The sequence below is a fragment of the Balaenoptera musculus genome, chromosome 21 (genome assembly GCF_009873245.2).
Source record: "Balaenoptera musculus isolate JJ_BM4_2016_0621 chromosome 21, mBalMus1.pri.v3, whole genome shotgun sequence".
Lineage (NCBI taxonomy): Eukaryota > Metazoa > Chordata > Mammalia > Artiodactyla > Balaenopteridae > Balaenoptera > Balaenoptera musculus.
Window position 1 is genome coordinate 30,558,494 of NC_045805.1, and position 22,510 is coordinate 30,581,003.

The 22,510-nt window shown below is 49.7% G+C and overlaps 1 protein-coding gene across 2 annotated transcripts in view; it reads left to right on the forward strand.

Moving 5' to 3' along the window:
- The first annotated feature begins 2,225 nt into the window (after positions 1–2,225).
- The window catches only part of ZMAT4 (zinc finger matrin-type 4), a 349,149-nt gene continuing 328,864 nt past the window's right edge, over positions 2,226–22,510 (forward strand). The window contains exons 1-3 of one of the 2 annotated variants that reach the window (XM_036838966.1): positions 2,226–4,487; positions 6,896–7,101; positions 8,334–8,687. The gene's annotated coding sequence lies outside the window, so the exon portion shown is untranslated. Of the gene's footprint in view, positions 4,488–6,895; positions 7,102–7,210; positions 7,524–8,333; positions 8,688–22,510 lie in introns of those variants that run through there. The other variant, XR_005018222.1, reaches the window with a different exon arrangement.

Consider the following 22,510-nt stretch of genomic DNA (forward strand, 5'->3'; position numbering starts at 1 on the left):
CTCGGTTTTTAAAATATTCTATTGGTCGGGGCTCTTTGATACACTTTTCTTGACGACCACCTCCCGCCCCCCCACCTCTCAAGACCTTCAGTATCAGGGTGAAGAGTCCAGCAGAATTTTCCCAGTTTTGGAGAAGCTCTGCATGTACTTCATAACCTCAGGAAATATTTTCTTAATCAGTCAAGATGGAGAATCCCAGCTGGGCCTTTCTGTGCAACTGATTATTAGCTTTATTCAAACATTCACTTACAAATCTGCCACATGTGTGCTCTTATTCTCACAGACCAGGTCATTGCACTGCGCCCGTTACAAGGGCAGAAGGACCACATTTCCTTAGCCCAATGCTGCTCCCAATGGAGCCAAGAGGGAAGGACCAAGAAAAGAACACCCGTTCATAGAAGCTGTAGATCTCAGAAGCCCAGCAGTGCCTTGAAAGTTGGCAAAAAAAGATTAAAGGCCACTTCTAGTCACAGCAGTGATATTGCTGCAGATACATTGGCATATTTATCCTCTTCCAGCCCTTCAGTATCCTGGGCTATGGAGATTGTCTTAAGGAGCTTGTGTCGATTTCCAAGCTTTCCTCTGGAAGCTTAGCCCTTCTTAAGTGTTCCTTAATAGCTAAAAAGCAGAGCTGGATTCTGAAACTCCATCACTCAGACATTTTGTATCAATAAAACTGATGTTAAGAAGATTTAAGCTGAAATGCTGGCTCCATCATTCTTTTCTTCCTCTCTGTCACCCAGCCCCCTCAGACATTCATGCTACAGGCTTCAAAATGGGACTGATGTTAATGAATTTCAGCACCAAGGAGTCATTTGCTGAGGTTACCTGAGAATAACCCCCCAAACCAACTCCTGAGAAAAATCAACACAATGTTCCATAGACCCACCTACTGTTCCTTTATGTCACTCTGCCCTCACAAACAACTTGTAGCCTAAAATCTTTTAAAATTGAACATCTGCTCTTCTTTTCTTCTCTAGACAATCTAGGCAAAGGGGTGGGATTTTATTTATTCCATTTGGTGAGATTTTCATATCTCCTTTGCTTGAAATGGCTCAATGGTCAGTATAGTTTAACTTACAAGAGGAAAATGACAGTTTTATGAATATTTATCAAGAGGGTCTAATATTGAAAATTGAAAAAGAAAACAGGAGTCATAAGAAAAGGGAAGAAAGAGAGAGAAAGAGGAAGGAGGGGAAAGGAGGAGGGGATCAGAAAAGATAAATCACTGGAATTTAGAAATCAGAAAAAGGTCTGAGGGAACATGGCAGCCCTCCTTCAGGGAGACGTTCATTTAAACCATTTCAACAAGAGGAGAGGGTCTTCCTGTTTCTTAAGATCCCTGGAAGAGCTGCACCGTCTCCAGTCCATATGCCAAGACTGTCGCTTCATCTGTCCCATGCCTTCTGCCCTGGTCTCTGCGGGAATCGACAATGACTGGTCATGCCCTACTCTTCCCACGTGTAAAGGGACTTTGTTTAAAATAGACCTGATTGTCATACAATCATGAAATGAAGTTAAAAAAAAACTACCTGCTTCCATTAATAAGCCAGTGGTAAATAGAACCATCTCTCATGGAGGAGAAAGGAGACAATTTTGGTGGGGGCTGGTGGCTAGCGGGACCCTGAGGGTATCTTATTGGCTCCCCTTTGAAAAAAGCTGTCCAGAGCCTTTGTCAAGACAGAGGATAAAAGGCTCAGAGCTCTACCAGCAGACCAATGGGGGTCCTGGTGGGGAGAAAGCAAGGGAAGTTGGTATTTGGGGAGGTTTTACAAAGGAAATGAACACCCATCTTCTAGAGAGTAGCTCAGAATAGATGTCCAGGTGATGGGGAGAAACCCTCCAGCAGTCTGAGCATGAGGGGATTCAAGAGTCTTTATTTAAGTCTAAAGAACAATAGACACTTAGTTAACCAAAGACCACAACTGTTATGTGTAATTAATTTCTATTTACATTTTTTATCTCAGATTTTGAGATAACACAGCTTATTAAGGTGACTTCTAAGACAGAAGGGGAAGATGACTAGTATACAGTAACCCTTGGAGAATAAGTTTCCCGTGGGAGCTGCCTTTTCTAGACACGTGATGCTCTCCTAAGAGAGAGTACTGACGAACATAATTCCTTAACAATTTGGGGGGATTGCTACACCAGCTCTTTACTTCTGTGGCACTGCAATGGAAACTGCTGGTTATGTCACAGCAATTGGAAAGGTGTGCAGCCCAAGTCCAGCCTGAAGACATTCTTAGTACCAGCCAATCCCAAGCATAGAATGCAGAGGATTGTGCAAAAACACTAATTTGCTTTTTCCATCAGACACCTTTCAGTGCTAACGGTGACCATGTTGGATGAGAGTCCAGGAGTTCCATCCCTCATCTTCCTCTTCAGTTGCAACTCCCCGCAGGTTTTCTGCCCCTGCCTTCCCCCCAGGATCTTCTCTTCATTTCAAAGGAGGCAAATATGCTTGATAGAAAGTACTCCCTTCAAATACGTCTTCATGACAGACCAGTATTTCCTTGTTAATGTTTATCACTTTTCCTCGGTAACTTAAATGCATTCTTAGGCTAAAAGAAACCTCTCTGGCCTTACCCAGGCTCCCTCCTTGCTGGAGGAAGAACACGGGAGTAGAAGGAGGGAAAATCCGGTCCTGATGTCACTGTGATGCTTTCAGCTCTTTGCTTTCCCCTGATGCTAAGTGCGATATGCATTTGGATGGCCAAAGAGGCCGAGATGGGATGCTACACTCTCCCCTGAACGTTTTGAACAGGTCGGGATGACCCTTGTGCTAGATGTTACCAGATGTCCATTTCTTCCAGCTGTGAAAGAAGTTGATCTGTCCACGTTGTCGTCAGCTGTTCATTGTTGGGATTTCTAAGTGTTTGGTCTGCACTGTCCTAACTGCTGTGGGTATCACTGTGGATTTGGGGGTGACATGGGGGTGGTGTTAAGGCTACCAAATAAACATAACATGTAGTAGCAGATATGAAAATGGCCATATGGAAACAATAATGAAAATACAAACAGGAATGTAACTAATTTTAACTTGTGTGGTGCAGGGTAAAATTGAAGCGTCCTGGCAGACAGGAGAGGTGACGGAAGGAGAGATGCGTCTGGACCTTGGAGGACGGCTGCGATCTCACAGGAGGAGGCAGGTGCGAGGGAGACACTGGCGCAGCCACCGGGAGGCCAGGAGGCTGGAGTGAGCATGCTCAGAGAGGCTGTGCTGGGATCGTGGTCCGTGAGGATGAGGGTGGAGGCAGTTACACAGGTGGGATGGGGCCAGGTTTCACCTGACTCTGACAGCCAGGCAGAAGGCAGACTAGAAACTTGAGGCTTGTGTTTCTCAAACCCCAGGCTACTCATAAATATGCAGCATCTTCCTGGAAACTCAGTGTTATACAAATATTTGGGGCAACTCATTCTTTAACTCATGTACTAAAACAAACGTTTTGGAGTAGAATACAAAATTGGCGTGACTTTCGTAATAAAATATGCATTTTTGAAGCCATTTTGGTTTATGGCAGGTCCCTTGCATGACACTGTCACACCCCCAGGGACTCTTCTCCATATGGAGTGTATCACGGGACAGTTTGAGAATTTCCTTAAGCAATAGGAAATGACACCTCACTGCCCAAGGCTTTGCTCTGTGCCTGGAGCATCTTTTCTGCCCCTGTGAGCATCTTCTGGTCCCACTCCAAGAGCTGATCTGACATCTGGGCTACTAGAGCAGAGTGACTGTGTGTCCCACGAATATTCGCCAATGCCAAGATGTGGTCCCTCAATATCAAGTGCTAGGACATCTGTACGGTCCTTTGTAGGTTGATTTGCCATCATACTCTCCACAGCCCTAGAAATAATAATATTACCCTGATTTACAAATGAGGGAATGATGTGCGGCAGGTTTTGTAAACAAGTTGGATGGGTACTTTCGAGAAGACTGTATGTCAGCACATGGGTCCTGGCAGGCAGGGGGCCCCATAGTCACATTCGCGTGTGCAGCCCTTTGATCTGGAAGGTGCCTTCTCTCACGGTCATCCGCCAGCTTCATGGAAGGCAGCCGCCCTTCCTCATTCAGTTCTCCAGCGTCTGTCAACTGGTGCATTGCTGGACAAGAGTTCATGACAGCGTTCAGCCCCATGTTTCTTATGAAGAATTTAACTGAAGCTAACAGAATTTAGGTGGGCAATTTAGTCTTGCAGATTGCTGTCTGTCCATCTGTCTGTTTCTGTCTTTTTCTCTCTCTCGTTCAGGTTATTGACAATATCATCATGATTTGAAACCCCCAGAGTCACCTGCTTTTATTTAGCAGGGTATTATAAATAGGAAAATACTGTCTTCAAAGCTCAGGAAGCCCTGTCTATTTTAATACCAACTTTCTGAAGGCTCATTAGTAATTAATGAAATCATTAAGAATGGTTCACAGTGACTGACACCTTCCTGGCAACCACAATCTCCTCTTGTACTTAGAGGAAATGTCACTGGCTCCACAGGTTTGATTTGGGGAGTGGTGTGGGTGGGTGTAGGGGGCAGGAATCAGATTACATAAAGTTTCACAACAACCATCAGCCAGAATGGAAAGCTGTGCCTGTGTTCCTCCAAGTTTCTCTACTTCGGAAGCTGTGCCTTCATCCATCCAATGCTGGTTTTCAGAAATCTTGCTAATGTCATGTTTTCCAACACAGTACCGTGTGGCTCAACTCAATTAGCAAAGATGTAAGGTTGAAAGTCACCCTCTCTTTTTTCTGTTGTTGTTTTTTCTCCCATTTTCACACATTTCCTTTTTTCTTGGCATTGCCTAGATTTATTCTCCTCTTTTCCCTTTTAGGAACAGAATTTGGCATAAATAAATGATAACTGACAAAATGGTATAAGCAGGAGGGTAAACACAGGGTTTCTCCAGCCTCCGCTGCAGGTCAGGGTAATTTGTTGTAGCAGGTGGTTACCCACAAGGAGGACGGGAGCTCCAACGGCTGCTGTTTAATTTGTATTTTAATACAGCAACCCACAGCCTTCCCTTAATTGCTGAAAATGGAACGCGAACCCCCTCCAAAGCCTTTCAGGTCACTAATGCACTGAAATTGTTAAATCGAAATGGACTGCTTTAGCCAGGGCACTGGCCACAAGATGGAATTCGGTACATTTCATACCTCAGTGCATTTAAATGGTATGGAGCTGATATTTAATACAAATGCAAGCACCAGTGGAATCCGCATACTTCATCTGCGTTCTCCAACTCTCAGAATTAAGCAGTTGATCTATGGGACACAAAGGGATCATCCTTCTCTCAAAGAGAATATTTTATGACCAGGCAGTTTATTTATTTATTTATTTGAAGTTTATTTATTTATTTTTTATACAGCTGGTTCTTATTAGTTATCTATTTTATACATACTAGTGTACATATGTCAATCCCAATCTCCCAATTCATCCCACCACCACCAGGCAGTTTAAAAGGCACTGACATAAACAACTGTTTACAGCTCTCTCTCTCTCTCTTTCATCTTCAAAAGGCAAAAAGTACATGTAAGGACTTGCTGTTTGGCAGACAAAGCATCTTAGAAAATCACTTGAAATGCTTTCCTTTTCCTTTGAGGATGACTGAACCTTTGATAGGTGCTCAAGAGAGTTCTTATAATTTAGTTTATTTCTCTTATTTTTTCTTAAGGGGGAGAAGTGGGATAGTGTGAAGGCACAGAGCTGAAGCCTGCGTTTTTGTTTTTTTTTTCATTTTACCTTCGTTTATTTCTTCCTTTATACAGCTCTGAGTTTCTGATTTATATCCTTTTTTTTCTTGCTAAAGAACTTCTTTTAATATTTCTTGCAAGGCAGGTCTACTGGCAACAAATTTCCTTAGTTTTTGTTTGTCTGAGAAAGTTTTTATTTCTCCTTCATGTTTAACAGATAATTGCACCGAATACAGAATTCTAGTTTGCTGGGGTTATTTTTTGCAACACTTTAAACACTTCACTCTCTTCTTGCTTGCATGGTTTCTGACAAGAGATTTGCTTCAGTTCATATCATTGTTACTCTATAGGCAAGCTGCTTCCTAATATCTTCTGGTTCCTTTTAAGATATTCTTTGTCTTTGGTTTTCTGCTGTTTGAGTATGATGTGCCCAGGTGTCTAATTTTTGGTATTTATCCTGCTTCATGTTCCCTGAGATTCCTGTATCTGTGGATTCCACCCATTATTCAAATAGACTTCTGCTTCTTTCTTTCTTGTTATTCTGGGTTTCCCATTATGCAAGTGTTAACATCTTTTGTAATTGTCCCAAATTGGGGGGCATTTTGTTCTTGTTTTCATTCTTTTATTCTTTGCCCTTCAGCTTCAGGAGTTTCTGTTGACAGGTTTTCAAGGTCACTGATTCTTTCCTCAGTCTTGTCCAGTCTATTAATGAGCCCATCAAAGGCATTCTTTTTTTTTTTTTTCACATCTTTATTGGAGTATAATTGCTTTACAATGGTGTGTTAGTTTCTGCTGTATAACAAACTGAATCAGCTATACATATACATATATCCCCATATCCCCTCCCTCTTGCTCTCGCTCTCTGCTTTCTTGTGGAAGTGGAAATCTTATGGCTTAAATCATGAAAGTATTATTTATGACTTTTACTCCATGACTGAACATGCCAGATTTTCTGGGACAGGGTCAATTTCAAAGGAACAGCTAAGGTTAATTTCATCCTTGGGGCTTTGTAAGAATTTCACCTAGACAAAGGAAGGAAATAGAAAACAAATACTTTGCTACACCCCTTGTCCTATTTTTTGACTCCTAATAGAGGGTCACTCTCCTTTTAGCCATGCTGAGATTTGGAAAGCCACTATGGAAATGACTTAATTTTTTGAGGTATATGTCTCATAAATAAAATGTGTGTCCCTCATCTTCTCATTTCCTTCCAGCGCTCGAGGGAGTAAGAAGACATGGAGTGAAGAGCTGCCTCATTTTCCAGAGAGAATAGGGGCACTGAGAGCTTGGAGGGACGGCGGTAGCTGTCACAGTGTTTTGTCCTGAATTTTTACCTCCTGGAATCCAGGATGGGCCCCTTCCCCACCCCACCAGCTGGATGAGTGATCACAGTGGAATAATGATGCCAGGAGGCTCAGAGGTACGCTCTACGTTTTGAATTGGGTTTTCTTAGTCAGCCCACTTATTGAGTGCTATGTGCTGTCACTGGAGTTATAAAGATATACATGATACCGGCTCTGCCCCTACAGAGCTTGCAATGTGTTTAGGGAAGCCAGGCATATCCCCATGAAGCAGAAGCTCACTGAACAAGGCAGCAGGAACTTTTGCCTCCAAGGATGCAGATGGTGATAAAGATTGCAATTGTCTGAGGCTACAGGGGACGAACTGGAACCATAGCCTGCGCTCTGAGACATGCGGATCCCAGAAGGAAAAGGGTGAAAGGCGAGTTCTATCTAATCTGAAATTTGATATTCCAAGAGCTTCCTTTAAAAGGCCCTTTTAAAATTCTTTTTCTTCCTCTTAAAAAATTCAGCTGTCAAATGATGTCCACTATCAAATGATGTCCTTTCTATACAGTGAAAAATATACACTAAGGAAAGAAAAAGAGCAAGACTCATGCTCTATGATTCCTTGTTGAACAAGGAAAAGCATTTGGACTGTTCTCACCCTGTGATGAGTTCCTTTTCCTCTCCTTCCTTGCTTTGGTTGATGATGTGAGTCTAAGCAATTCACTGAAGCCACGTGGGAACAAGCAAAAGTCAGGGTCCAAGCAGAATTACTAGCTTGGGGAATGCCTGTCTCTCTGGACCTCCCTGTGAGGCCAGTGAGGATTTCCAGACTTTCGCAGACTTTAAAATCAGCTCTCCTGAGACTGAATAAGGTGCAAAAGGAAACTGTCTTCTCAGGTTGGGTGGACCATGAGGGAAAGAACAGATGGATAAATCCAGGGAAGGTGCATAATCTGTCCTCCCAAACAATCTAAAATGACCTTCACATGCCCTCCAGGGTGGCCCCGGGAAATACATCACTAGATTCCTCCAGGCTTTACCTTGCTCTGCTTCCCAGAGCCTGTGTTACACAGGCAGAAACACCACCGTCATATTTCTCCCTGCCCTCAGGAACATTCACCAGTTGGGGGAAAAATAAGGCCAGAAAATTGTTGCTATGGGCTCTGTTTTGTGGAAGTTAAAATGCTGGTGCAGGAATCTGATTGCTTGATAGCTCCCTCTCTCTCTCCATCTCTCTCTCTCTCTCTCCCTTCCTCCCTCTCTCCCTCCCTCTCTCTCTCTCACCCTCCACCCTTTCTCGGCTCCCCCTCTCTCCCACCCCCACTTTTTCTACTCTCCCCTCTTTCCTCCACTGGACTCCCAGGGCCGCTCCCACACCGGGTTGGAGGAGAGCCTTACAGGTTGTCAATGAAACCTGGAATTATTTCCTTTGATGGCTCAGGTAATAGTAGGAGCCAAGGCAATGAGTGAGGTCGTCTGAAACCAATGCAGTCCTGCCCGGGACCCGGGAGCCAATCGCAGGAGCAGAGGGCGGGGCGTCAGCGCCAGCAGATAATTGCTAAGTGCCTCGCTCGCACAGTTGGTCCGAGCCGCCGAAAGGTCTGGTCGCAGAGACGGGGACGCGTAATCCTCAGCGTGCTCCATCCCGACAGCAGCCCTCCACGGCTCGGCAGGGCAGCGAGCCTCTGGGCACCGGCCCCTCTGCTCCACGGAGAAGGTACTCCTGCTGCATCCCGGCGGGGCTGCTCTTGCGTTTCCGTCCTCAGCGGTTTGCAGTTTAGCCTCTGTAGAGGGGTTGCAGAAAGAAAAGTTTAGGGGAGGAAATGTGACAACGGAGGGAAATCACCGTGTTTTGTTGGGAGGAAAACAAGCTGACGGTTTGGGAAACTTCTGTGCTGTCTAGAACTGGATTTGTTTACTACTCTCAATTAGCCGCGCTCAGGTCTGTGGAAATAGGTCTGGTCTTGGGCTAGGGTGCCTGCCTGTTGGGGTGTAGGTTTGGATTTGTTGGGTGAAGGGGGTTGAACCCTGGATGTGCTGCTTCCTGGCAGACCCATTGCTGGGAGGCTGATTCTGGGAAGCGTGATGGGTTGGTTGGGTTTTCCACCATAGGGTCTGCCTCCTTGACTTTATCCTGACCTGCTGTCCCCCAACTCTTGTGACCTTCAGTGTGAGTCCTTCCTCAAACTTCTGTCTCCTTCCTCGCCCCTCCCGCTTGCCGACTCTGTCTGCGCTCACATAATGTGGTGGAAGGAGACATTTCCTGGGGTGTGGGCGACTGTCCTGTTTGACCTGATGGGCGTCTGCCTGTCACATAACTTGGTGAGAAAGCAACAAAACGGTTCCCAGAGGAAAAGCCATCACTCCACTGATTAGCTACCGAAAACTCTGGAAGACTGTCTGGGCTTGGTGTGTACTGAAATAAAGGGGATGGAGTGAAATTGCAGCCCGTGTGAAGGTTACACCCTCACCAGGGACAGGCCGTAGGGTGCTAAGGAAGCCCGAGGCTCTGGGTGCATGGGGGGCTGAGGGGCTGCTGGCACCACCATCCCTGCTGCCTGTGATGACTGTTCTTCAAGTGAAGGGCTGGCCACGGCAGGAGGCTGGGCCAGGCTTGTAGCATCCTTGTTCATTTCTGAACAGTTAGGACCACAAGGGCCCTGCTTGCTCTGAGTCCCACCTGTGGTCCTGAGGAGAAGTCCTTCTCCCCACGTTCTGCCCCCCGGGAGGTATTAGGTCCGTGGGCCTCCTAGGAAGCAGGGTCCCCATGGGAGAAGGTGATGTGCTTGGTCTTAAACTTCCTTCCTGCTTTGGTGCAGGCAGCTCCTATTTGAATGTTCCACAGCACCTGGCCAGGTGTGTCCTCCCACCTGCTGGGTCCTCAGAAGCAGCTGGTCCAGGACTGATCTTCCACATCCCTGAGTCCCTCTGAATTCTAGCCTAGACCCGAAGCTGGGAAGTTCGGTTCCCAGTCCTGGCAGGATGGGGATGTGCTGGGAGGACTCGTCCAGGACACCTGGTCCCCAGGACACCCTTCCCGCCGAGGTGTAGATGCCTCCATTCTCCGGCTCCACAAATCACATTCGCTCTTTAATTCTTGTTTTCTTTAACCTCCACAAGGGCTTCTCCTCCGCCCCCTTTACACAGCTATTTCGGGTGGGAGATGTTATTGCCGAAGCTCTACTCACAATGCTTAAAAAAAAACCGGCTGCCCGACTTTTGTTTTTCTTGGTCAGGATGCAGTCAGCTTTCTCCTCTGCACATGTTGCCTGGCAGTAAACAAAACAAGCTTGCAACCCCGCAGAGGAGAATGCCTTTGTGTTTGGGAGGCTGGAGTGGAGGCTCAACTTGTCTTGCCTGTTGGGGCATCTTTGGCCCAAAACCTTCTCCTCTGTGGTCTGTCTGGGGCAGGTGACCCCCAGAGAGCCCACGAGAGAAGACATCCAGCAGGTGGGAGATTTTGAAAAGGGGCACCTTGGTTTTCATGAAGGCAGTGATAACACGAGAACATGCTTTGGAGTTGGAGGGGTATCTAGAACCGGGGACAGGTAGCAAAATCGTGGGTCCCTCCCACCGATGCCGATCTGCTAGATTTCTATCGTGATAGAGGACATTCAAAGTAAGGCTTTGAAACCGGCTCCGGAGTGGTGACTCATGCGGAGCTAGAAGGCTGGGTGGGGGCGGGAGCAGAGGGAGCTGCGAAGTGCAAGTGGGACCCGCTGGAGACACTCGCTTTCCTCCCTCCCTCTCCTCCTCCTCCAGCTTCCTTGTAGCTCCCTATTTGGAACAAAGATCATTAAAATAACAACTTTAGGCTAAAAAAAGCATAATGGGAGCTGAAGAATAATTGAAGAGTCTCAAAACACCATCACTGCAACTTCCCCTTGGATGGGGCCTGAAACCCAGGGTCCAACCACTGCGTGATCCAGTTTGGAGAATTTCACTGCTGGCTGGTGTTGCGCTGACTGGTTCCTTGTGAAGCCCGGCACCTGTTTGTGTCTGAAGGGACTGATTAGTGTTGAGGAAATTAAATTTGTCACTTGTCATTTCATCAAACGTGGTAGCTTGAGCCTGGACCCCGGATAAGCACCTCCAGCTGGCCAAACAGGATTTCTCTCCTTTAGCCCCTGTGCTGTGGAGGGGTTGCCTCTTTCTGCTTTCACAAGCCCCGGGTGATTTACCTGGCCAAAGTCCCTTCCTTCCTTTCCTGCTCCTCTTTCCCATTCTTCCTTTCATCATCAACACATCAGTAAATAATCTGTTTGCCAACCTGCTTTGATCTTGTCATTTTGTGCCAATCACGCTATTAATGAAAACTGTCCCCTGAAGTAGGGTAGAAAACATGTTAAGATTTTGATCAGAGATGAGCCTTTGAGTCTTCTATCTTAAGATTTAGTGTTGCGGTTTTGGGGGAAATCAAATCAGCACGTTTATTGTGTTAAGTGTTTTTGTAAACGCCGTTGAAGCGTCTTCTTTTTCTCTGGTAGATGTGTGAACTCCCAGTTATCCTGGGGGCTGGGGTGTGTCTGGGGGTCGGAAGTAAGTCTGGAGTGGCCTCTGAAAGGTGGAGCGGTTGGAGTGTGACGCTTCTGTTTATTCAAGATGCGGTGAAGGCTGTTTGGAAATGCGTTCACTCTACTCTGTTATTTTCCCTCTTCGTTCTTCGTTTAGGACCATTTCGTAGCCCAGATTATCAGTAGCTAATTCGCTTGTCTCCCTTTTCCGTACACTCACGTGGTCCCTTCCTCCCTCCTCACTTGGGAGCGATTTCACACTGAAGCTGGGACCTGAACCATCTTACTTCATCCCAATAGATGCCTGTCTTTTCTTCCTTCCCTCCTGGTTCTTCCTTGCCGTCACTTAAGGGCACCCTAGAGGTTGAGATTTAATATTAGACACCATGCTTACCTTGCTTCTGAAACAGTGAACCGGGGGTGTCAGGAATTCTGGAATGCACCTGGCGTTGGCCCTGGGGGAGCACTGTATTCAGTTCTAGACTTGACCGGGCACCCGGGGTGGTGCAGCCGCCCTGTGTGAGGCCGTGGCCACAGACCTGCTAGATGCACACGGATGCCCACCAGGCACGGGGTCACGCCCCCTCCTCCCACCGGCTGTGCTGAGCCCCACCCTCCCGTAGCCTCCATGCGCAGGACTGACCTTGGAAACCAGCACGCGGTGGCGTTTGTTTGGTCAGTCTCCCATTCTTGGTTTTTTGTTCTCTCCTCACCCCTAAATCTCTCTACCAAGAGTTAGGATCAATTGACTTATTCGTACTAAAGTGTGAATAGTTAACAGTGTTGTCACTTTCGGAGGTGTCTGAGCTCTTAATGGGATTCAAAGTGGAGTTTCATTTGTCTGCTAATGGGATTGGGGAGGTGAGTTTGGATCAGGAGTGTCTGTGCGATTGTGGCTCTTTGCTTTTCCGTTAAGGCTCGTTCTGCCCTTACCCATGGACGCGCTGCAGTTACTCAGGGCGTAGTGCTGGCAGGATCTGGGGTCTAGCAGCTGAAGCTTGATTCCTCAGATTTGACCTTGGGCGCTGCATCTGTTTTCCTTTTCTGACCTTCATGTAAAGCCCAGGGCTTGGACTGTGTTCTCATCCATCCTTTTCTGCTCTGACCTTCTCTCTGCATTTTGCCACCCGAGTCCTAAATCCAGCTGGGGAGGTAACAGCTCCAGAAGGACTCGGGTTTACAGAGCTGCTCTGGCGCAGGCCACAGCGCTCAGCGGTGCTTCCAGAGCCGGAATCCCGTGCAGGCAGGTCGGAAGGAATGGTGGATGCTGTACCAGAAGGAAAACGGGCTGAGGGGTGATGTAATAACTGATTTTGGTTTAGGAGGGGATGTTATATGGAGGGTGTCGACCAGCTGTTCTCCATCTCCAGTAAGGACTGAACGAGAGAAAATAGACAGAAATTGCAGCAGATGGACTTAGATTAGGTATGAGGAAGAATTTTCCATCAGCAAGAGTTGTTAAAAAGGGAAGGTTCGGAGCCTCCGTGATGATCTTTAGGAAACGGATGAGCAGGAGATTCAGCTGGAGGACGAGGCAGGGGACTGTGGGGAGGTGACAGGCAGGGACCGTCTGGTGCAGGGGTCCCGGCCCATTCCTGATGAGGGTCCTTGTTTATTTCTCTGAGACCTCACCTGTGCTCTGGGGCATCAAAGACACCGAGAATCAGTCCAAGGGACGGAGCCGACAAATCCGAGCTGCCCTCCTGCCGCTACCTGAGGGCCAGACCCTGTCTGTGGCTAGAGGACCTCTCCTCAAGCCTAACCTTTCATTTCCAATGTGGCGAACGAGGCCCAGAGAGGTGAGAGGCCTGGCGTTGTCACACGGTGACCCGATGGCAGAGCCAGGATTAGAATCAAGGTCCTCCATCCCAAGTCAGTGTTACGTGCTTTGTAGCTCATTTATTTCCTTGCTTCCAAATTGAAGGACCATTTCCTTTTTCTGGGCTGCTGTCTCTATCTATCCAAATGGCAGAGACAGGGAGCCCTGCAGTCTGCAGTGGTCATTGAGTGCCCATTACTGACACCGTGTAACCAACTCCAGCTTCCCTGGTTTACATGGCAGACACTTTGGTCCCTGTCATTGGATGGGAAGGGGCTTCTGCAAGGCCAGGGTTGGCAGGACGCATGCCAGACACTGGGGAGGAAAGGAGGGGATGGGGTGGAACTGCGGGGACCAGGAAGAGAGAGAGGTGAAAAATAAAGGATGACTTAATCTGCAGCTTACGAAGGCAAGAGCCTTTAGATGTCTAGTTCCAACTCCTCAACGGATAAATGAAATAAAAGTGGTCCACAGCATGCGTGGGCTCTGGACAAGACACTTCACCAGTTACCTTTACCCAACAAAACAGAATTTTGAATTTCACTTGGATTCTCATTTCTAAGAGAAGCTTCTACAACGTGGGGCTGAAATTCTACCTTCCTTCTGGCCAGACTTGATTCACTTTTGGGCAGACGCACCTCCTGGATGCTCGGAGGCCCAGGGCAGCGTGAACACTTCCGCAGAGGGGGGCTGTCTCAGGGCCCAGAGGCTGGCTCCCTGGGGGTCCAGGGACGGGAGTGGAGGGGTGCTGTCTAGCCAGCAGCCTGGGGATGAACACAGAGGCTGGCCCTCTGGAGAGCCAGGCAGAGGCTGGGGACTGCTTTGCCCTGTGGTGCTTTGAGCCATGTAGGCAGCAAGATGAATTGGTGAAATGAGCATCACCAAATGAATACATATTTTATTTGAAAAAAAAAAAAAAGGGATAAAACACTGAGGTTTGTGCTGGGCTAGCTAAGGGTGAGTGCCCGGCGGGGAGGGCACGACGCTTGAACACCCACAGCCTGCGGGCGTGTCTTTGGGCTGATGAAGGCTTCCTGAGCACTGAGGCAGGCACCGGGGGTCAGGGTGGGGTTCTTCCAGGAACGTGGTAGGTGTGATTCTTCCGAGGGAACCTCTGTGGAAGGACCGTCAGCCCCAGAGGCAGCCAAGTGGGATGTCTGTCCAAGGAACGGCCAGGAGAGAGGATGCAGAGAAGCCAAAGCGGGAGAGGACACGGTGAGCACCAGGGGCTGGGCTAGCCTGGATGTGAGACAGCCTTGAGGGATGGCGAGAGCTTGGGAAGATGAGGAAGAGAGAGGAGGGGTGGGTAGCCGGGGGAAGACAGGAAACCCAGGGGCTGCGGAGCTCGTCCGCAGAAGGAGAGGGAGCCCCTGGGCCCTGAGACAGCCCCCCTCTGCGGAAGTGTGCACCCCGCCCTGGGCCTCCGAGCACCCAGGAGGTGCGTCTGCCCAGAAGTGAATCAAGTCTGGCCAGAAGGAAGGTAGAATTTCAGCCCCACGTTGTAGAAGCTTCTCTTAGAAATGAGAATCCAAGTGAAATTCAAAATTCTGTTTTGCTGGGTAAAGGTGACTGGTGAAGTGCCTTGTCCAGAGCCCACGCATGCTGTGGACCACTGCATGGAAGCTGGGTCACCAGTCCCAGCCCAGGGTGCTCTCGTCCAGCCCTGCGTGCACCATGTCCTTTTCATTCAGAAGGACGTTCAGCTGACTTGTCACTTCTGCCCTCAGTGTGGGTGCCGTGCGCTACAGATACAAGGCGGTGTAGTAAGCCTGACAGCGGGGGGCCCGGACGCAGGCCGCACTGGGTGCCCTTACTTGGCGTGGTCACAGGAGGCCTCCTGCAGAGAGGATCTCGGGGGGCGGGGGGACCTGAGAAATAAGCCGGGTCCCCCCAGGTGGCTGGGGGAGACAGGGCAGCCACAGGTCAAGACCCAGAAGCATGAAGCGGCGGGGGGCCAGCGCCCCGTGGGTAACACTTGGAGTGGCTCCATCTGAGCACATGAGGGATGTTTGGGGCTGTGGGAGGAGGAGACACCGGTGCCCCAGGTGGGGAGGGACCAGCTGGCCAAACTCGGGGGCGGAAGGGCTTTAGGCAGGAAAAGACAGTCACGTTTGCATTTAGGGAAAATGAGATGGGAATGGAGAGCGGGGGTGAGGCTGGGGAGGGGCAAGCCTGGGATGCAGAGGCCGGGTCCCGAGTCATTTGCTGCTGCTCAGGGGAGAAAGGATGGGGGCCTGGAGGGAGGAGTCTAAGAAGATGAGGGACGGTCAAAGGGTGATTCTCTGGCTTCACGAGTTACACCAGATCAGGCAAAAATGAAGAGGAATTATTCATCCCTGGAGAAGGGGCTGACAGGTGAGAGGGAAGGTTGCACTATTAGATGAAAGAGAGGGGTGCCCCCCACTGAGGACAGGATGAGAGCAAATGGGTTTAAACAACAGGAAAAGGGTATAAGGTAGCATTAGCATTAATGCCTTAATGGAGGGGATTTTTTTTTTTTTTTTTAAAGAAGAGATATGATAGATGTGTTTGTTGTTTTTTTAAAATTTATTTATCCATTTATTCATGGCTCTGTTGGGTCTTCGTTTCTGTGAGGGCTTTCCCCAGTTGCGGCAAGGGGGGCCACTCTTCATCGCGGTGCGCGGGCTTCTCACTATCGCGGCCTCTCTTGTTGCGGAGCACAGGCTCCAGACGCGCAGGCTCAGTAGTTGTGGCTCATGGGCCTAGTTGCTCCGCGGCATGTGGGATCTTCCCAGACCAGGGCTTGAACCCGTATCCCCTGCATTAGCAGGCAGATTCTCAACCACTGCGTCACCAGGGAAGCCCAATGGAGGGGATTTTTAAACACAGGGGCAGAATCATCAAAGGCGGCTGTGGACTAATTCTCTTCTCCATAGAGTATTAACAAATCAGCCTGTCCCCTGATAGAAAAGTGGGCAGAGGATGTAAAGAGATCATTCACATGCAAAGAAGGAGAAATGTCCAGAAAACTATGCAGAAGTGTCCGACCTCACTAATCACTAAAATACAAAATTAAAAACAAGATATTATTGCCCACCTAGCAGATGAGCAAAAAGGAAAATGGGTATCAGTGCTGTTAAGATTACTGGCAAATGGATGTTTTCAGACTTAGCTTGTGGGAAGATAATTTGCAAATGTAAGCGACATGTCTTAAAAACATACCCATTGAACTGGTTAGCAATTCCGCTTCTAGGAATTTATCCTAAGGAAATCATCAGAGCTGTGCAAAATAGTTCTAATCAAGGATATTCCTTTTAGCATTACTCATTATAACAAAACATTGTATGAGGGGGGGGATTAATTAAATCTAATATGGCGCATGCATAAAAGGGAAATCAAGGAAGCTATTAAAATGACATTCAATAATATATAAGGATATGGGAAAATGCTAACCATGTATATTAAGTAAAGAAAAGTCTAAAAACGAATAGGGTATAAATGCAATTTTGTAAAAACAAAAAGATGTGTACAGTCAAGAAAAAATAGAATGGATTACAAATATATCGAAGTGATAACAGTGGTCCTCTTCGGGTTTTAGGAGGCACCGTTTTTTATTTTGTTCAACTTTTCTTTATTTCCCAAATTTCCCACAGTAACTGTGCTATTTTACAGATTAGAAAAACACGCTAAGTCAGTTCCTCAAACCATGAATGTTCAAGCAGAGACTCCACATGTAGCAATGGATCCGGTCCTCTGTTCTCACTAAAAAGCATCCCACGGGGCGGGGGGGACCCCCCATCCACTTGGTGAGGTCAGACCAATGTGCACAGGCCACTCATCGTGTGCTTCCCCGCATCAGTCAGGGCCGAGTGTCGAGGGTGCGGCACCTCCGGGCAGGACACGGGGACCCTGGGCGGTGGCATCCTGCTCCTGTCTCCCCACCTCAACCCCAGACCCCATCTATAGGGGTCAGACCCATCCTAGCATTTCAGGTGGTGTGTTGACAGGCATCGTGGATACCTGCTGATTTCCCCAGTCGAGACGTTGAGGCTCAGACAGGCTGAGGCTCGTCCCGGGTCACAAAGCCAGCGAGTGGCAGAGCCGGGTCGCAGGGAACGGGGATGTCAGAGCCTGTCCAGGTGGCCAGTGGTGCAGGGCTTCGGGTGCCGTGGAGTCAGCTGGCAGATTTCCACCAGGAAGGTGTGGCGCTGTCCTCCCCGCCTTCCCAGAAGCCACGCCTTGTGCTTCACTCCCTTATTAATTAAGACTGAGTGCGTGCACTGCAGCTGTTACGCTTAGGGAAGGGACTTCAGGTGCTGAAGGCTCTCCAGAGGCCACCTCCTGCTTCTGTCTCCCGGGGTCTCATTTCGGTTGCTGTCTTTCTGAAACGCCTCCGCTTCCCGCTGTGGTTTCCTTTGTTGCATCCGCTCCGGGCCGCCTGAGCATCCGCGCCCGGTGGAAGTCACAGCTGGGCAGCTCCGTGATGTGTGCCCGGCCACGTGGAGGCTCTGGGGTGTCTTCCCTCAGTGGGGCACGTGGCAGCTCTGATAGGCACATCCTTGGGGCTTCCTCGGGCTTAATCGGAAAAGCGGCTGGGCTGCCAGAAGGTCGGGTGGGGTGAGGAGGGGTGTGGGCCGCGTGGCCGATTTGCCGCCCTATTTATTTTAATAGTAACGCGCGCGTGTATGGTGTTCTGTGTTCACAAGCCTCGGAGGTGGGTGGGGAAGAAACTGATACCCGGAAAGGCAAAGCCACTCTCCCCAGGTGGTACGGGCAGCAGGCAGAAGGGTCAGCATGGAAAGAGCCAGATATTCGTCCTGCAAATAAATACCGCCTGACCTCGTAACCAGCAGGGCTCCTTCTGGCCTGTGTGTCCTGGGCCGCAGAGGGGCGGGCAGGGTGTCCTGTGTCCCTGGCGGTACAGGGGAGATGACTTCCGGTCCGAGGTGTATTCACCCGAGACCCCACTCAAGGCCGGGCGGAGGTGCTGAGAAAGTGGGTGTCCGTGGCCGTGTGAGTGGTCACAGAGGGCTGGGGAGGTCCTGAATACCGAGCACTGAAGTGTGAGGATGATTTGGACAGAAGGAGGGACATCCTTGGTGTGAGTGGTGGTCTCGAGCCCAGAGCCAGTGTGGGTGTCAGGGCTGCTGAGAAGCCGGGGGTTCCAGGCTTTGCTCGGTTCCCAGAAAGCCCTTCTGTTTAATCAGCTGGGGACAGTGTGCTCTGTGAAGGGGGGGGGGCGGGGGGAGGGAGGGGAGGGAGGGGGGAGGGCGGGGGAAATGGGTTGGAGGTTCTCATACGGATTTGCTCCCTTGCACCACCTCTCTCCCTCCTTCTCTCTGTCTCCTTCTCTCTGTCTGCCTCTCTCTCTCCCTCTCTTTCTCTCTCTCTCTCTCTCTCTCCCTCTCTCTCCCTCTCTCTCCCTCCTTCTCTCTGTCTCCCTCTCTCTCTCCCTCTCCCTCCTGCCCCCCTCGGTTTTCTTCCTGCTGATGTGAAATTGCCGTGTGGGTTTCCAGGAGGAGAGGGAGGCGGGTTAGGACGGCTCCGATTCTGCCCGGTCTCCCCACCTGCCTGGACCTCAGGGTTTTCAGAATGTGGGAAGAGGAAGGAAAAGTTGTGAGACAAAAAGACAAAGAAAAAGAAATGGGAGCGGGTGGGCAATAGGTGGGAACGCAAGAGGGATGTTTGGAAATGAGGGAGCAGCTTACAGCACATAGAAAGCCCTAAGCACAACCTCTTTTTACACAGTAGACCTTTAAGTGTGATAAACACACAAATAAGAAGCAAACAGAGTCTGAGACCACCCTTTACAGTCGTCCCTTGGTATCCACAGGGGATGGGTTTCAGGACCCTCGTGGATACCAAACTTCACAGATGCTCAAGTCCCCCTAGTCTCTCCCCCCGACCCCCGTATCCAGGGGTGAGGAACCCGTGGACGCGAAGGACTGACTGTATTGTCACATTTAGAAGCGTTTGCTCATCGCCTTCCTTTTACAGAGAGGAAAGTGAGACTTGGACTGGTTAAGACTCGCAAGGTAACACGGCTGGTGAGTGGCGGACTCCACGCCTGGTGCACTGTCTGCCATGACCCCCCATCCGGCTCACCCCTTCCGGGTCAGGGTAGCCTGGGGGCCTGCAGGGGGGACGGAGGAGGTGGTGCTGCCCCGTGTGTCTCCAGAGCGGCCTCCTGGCTTCCGGGAGGCTTGCAGAGAGGGATTTGGAAAGCAGCTGGCGGGCAGTCCCCTCGTCCGTGGGGACTGGCTTGTCTCAGTCCGGTCCCTGGGGCAGGTCAGTGAGGGATGCCGCTGGCTCCGGGCTGGGAGAGCTCTGTGCTGTGGTACTCTCTGACTTCTCCACGACGGAAGCCACGTGCTTCTCTTCCCCATCCTTTTGCTTCCTCAAGACGGGAGGGGGCTTCTGAAATGTCTATGTCCACTTGTTCATTGCTCAAAATGCTGAGGATTGACAAGCACAGTTCTCAACGTTGAGAAGACAGAGGGGACAAAACCGATGCAGTGCCTGTCCTCTCAGAGCTTCTGCTCTAGCGGAGGGACAGATGCAAACAAGTGAGAAAGTACGTAGGAAGATCAGGCAGTGCAGTGGGAAAAAGGAAGCAGAACAAGGGGATGGGGGGTGTGGGGAGGGTGTGCCCGGGGGCCCTCAGTAGTAAAGTGACCCTGGAGCGGAGACCCAGTGCAGCGGAGGAGGGTCCATGCGGCTGTCTGGGGGGAAGCCGTCCACCCAGGAGGGGCCCTGAAGCTGGAGACATTTTGAGGTGTCAGGGGTAGCCCTGAGGCCAGGCTGCCCTTCTTCAAACCACTGGAAAATTTTGAGCAGAGGACTGACATAATTTCGATGGAAACGGATCAGCTTGGCCGCCATGTGTGCGGCAGCGTTGAGAACACCTCCAGGAGGGCTGCCTGGAGGCAGTGACCCTGGCGAGAGAGGGGGTGCCTCAGATTAGGGTGGGAGCAATGGAGGGGTTAGTGGGCAAATTCTGCATATATTTTGAAGGTGGAACCAGCAGGATTTGCTGATGAGTTGAATGTGGGGTTTGAGAGAAAAAGAGGTTCTAGAATGACTTCCAAGGTTTTTAGCAGGAGATGGGAAGGCTTGTGGGGGGAGCAAACTGGGGGAAAACAGGAAGGAAGGCATTTGTCTGGGGAGATGCCAAGCATCTAAATGCAATCCACCAGTCAGCAGGATGATGGGTCTGGGGTTGAGAGAAGAGTTTTCTGTGCTGGAGAAAAATCTTGGGAGTTGTCAGTGTCCTGATAATACTGAAAGTGTGGGACCAGATGGGATCACCTGGAGAGTGAGTGTGGATAGAGAAGCTCTAAAGACTGGGTTCTGGAACTCCCGTATTTAGGGGTCTGGGATAGGAATCGGCCACGTTTTTCTTAAAGGGCCAGATCGTAAATATTTCAGACTTTGCTGCAATGACTCAATTCTGCCCTTGTAGCACAAAAGCAGCCACAGATGACACATGAACGTGTGTGTCTGTGTTCAATAAAACTTTATTTATAACAGCAGGCAGCTGCCCGAGGGCCACGTTTGCTGACCATGGATCTAGGCCATGAAGATGAACCAGCAGGGAGCAGCCCAGGAGAGAAGAGGGGAACCCGGAGGACATGTTTCCCAAGGGGAGCAATTTTCAGGGAGGGAGTGATCAGCGCGGTCAGATGCTGCTGGTGTAAGAGGAGGATGGAGAGTTGACGCTGGCCACATGGAGGCCATGGGGGAGCAGATGGGAGCACGCTGGATGGGGCAGGTTGGAGGAGAGGCATGGCGGAGGACGTGGGGAGTGCGGCTTGCTCGGTCTGGTAGACGACTTTGTGGAGGAGTGTGGTTGTAAAGGGTGCAAAGAAGTGAATGGTTAAGTGTAGGGCTGTTTGGTCAAAGTCAGTATTTCTCCCTTAAAATGGGAAAAATATCAGGGTGTCTGTGTGCCGATGGAGATGGTCCAGTGGAGAGAGCACAGAGGTGATGCAGGGAAGGAGGCGAGCACTGCTGGGCGATGGCCTGTGGGGGAGGGGACGGGATGCAGGGATGCAGTGCGCAGGGCCAGGCGTGGCCTTCGCTGGCGGCTGAGGGAGGATGCGTAGCCGTGGTCAGAGGCACTGGCGGGGTGGGGTGGGGGAATCGTCGAGGGCACTCTCTCCTGTAGCTTCATTTCCTCTGTGACTAGGATCAAGAGCTGTGACCGAGGCAGGGAGGGACCTCAGCCCGTGGTCCATGGAGAGAGATGCCCCCGGAGCCCCGAGGGAGGGGCGGGAGACAGTGACAGAGAGAGTTTGAGTCTCTAAATCAAAGTTAAAAGGTTTCTGCCCATGCTCTCCCTGTAAAAGGGGCCTTGTAAATTCTCAAGAGTTATGACTGAATTAATAAGGCCAAAAGGAGGGTGTGGATTGAGGGTCCTCAAAACTTAGTCTCAGATTCCAACAGGCCTGGAGCTGTCTGCCCAGGTGGCTCTTGTATGACTGTATTCTTCAAAACTCGAGATGTAATTGACATATAAAATTATATGTTTCAGGCATACAACATAATAATTCAGTATTTCTATATATTGTGAAATGACCACCACAGTAAGTCTAGATAACATCCATCACCACTCATAGTTACCTTTTTTTTTTTGCTACAATTGCATTTTGAAGAAATGGAATGGCTTGCCCAGAGTAATGACAATCCTCAGAAATCAGACAGTTGGGTGAGGCGCCGAGAGCCCCTTGGCCAGAGATGGAGGCGAGCTGGGGGGTGCTTACTGCACTTCCTGCTCTCTCCTCCTAAAGCTTTTTTTTGGTTTTTTTTTTTTGAGACTTTTTGTTTTTTGTTTCACATCTTCCTATAAGGCAGGAGGGAGGCAGGAATGAGAGGAAGATTCCTCTCTCTAGTTTTTTTAAGATGTTCTGGGGAAAGAAGGGGGGACCCAGGTCACATGATCTGGACACGGGGTGGGGCTCAGGGTGGGCTGAGCACGCGGTATCTCCTGTTAGGAAAGGAGGCCTTGGGAAGAGTGAAATGCAAATATAGACTGTGAAGACATAGAATATCTTTTTCGTTCTCCTTAGATGTCCGTCGGGAAAGAGACAGGAAAGCAGCCCAGGCAAGGGGTGGGATTACAGGGTGACCTGGGGCTTTGGCAAAGAGAACAGTCCAAGGTCACAAATCACCAGAAAAGCCGGGCATCTGAACTTGACCCAGGCTGTGCTGAGGGGACTGAGGACGGTCACAGCAGTGGGGGTGGCA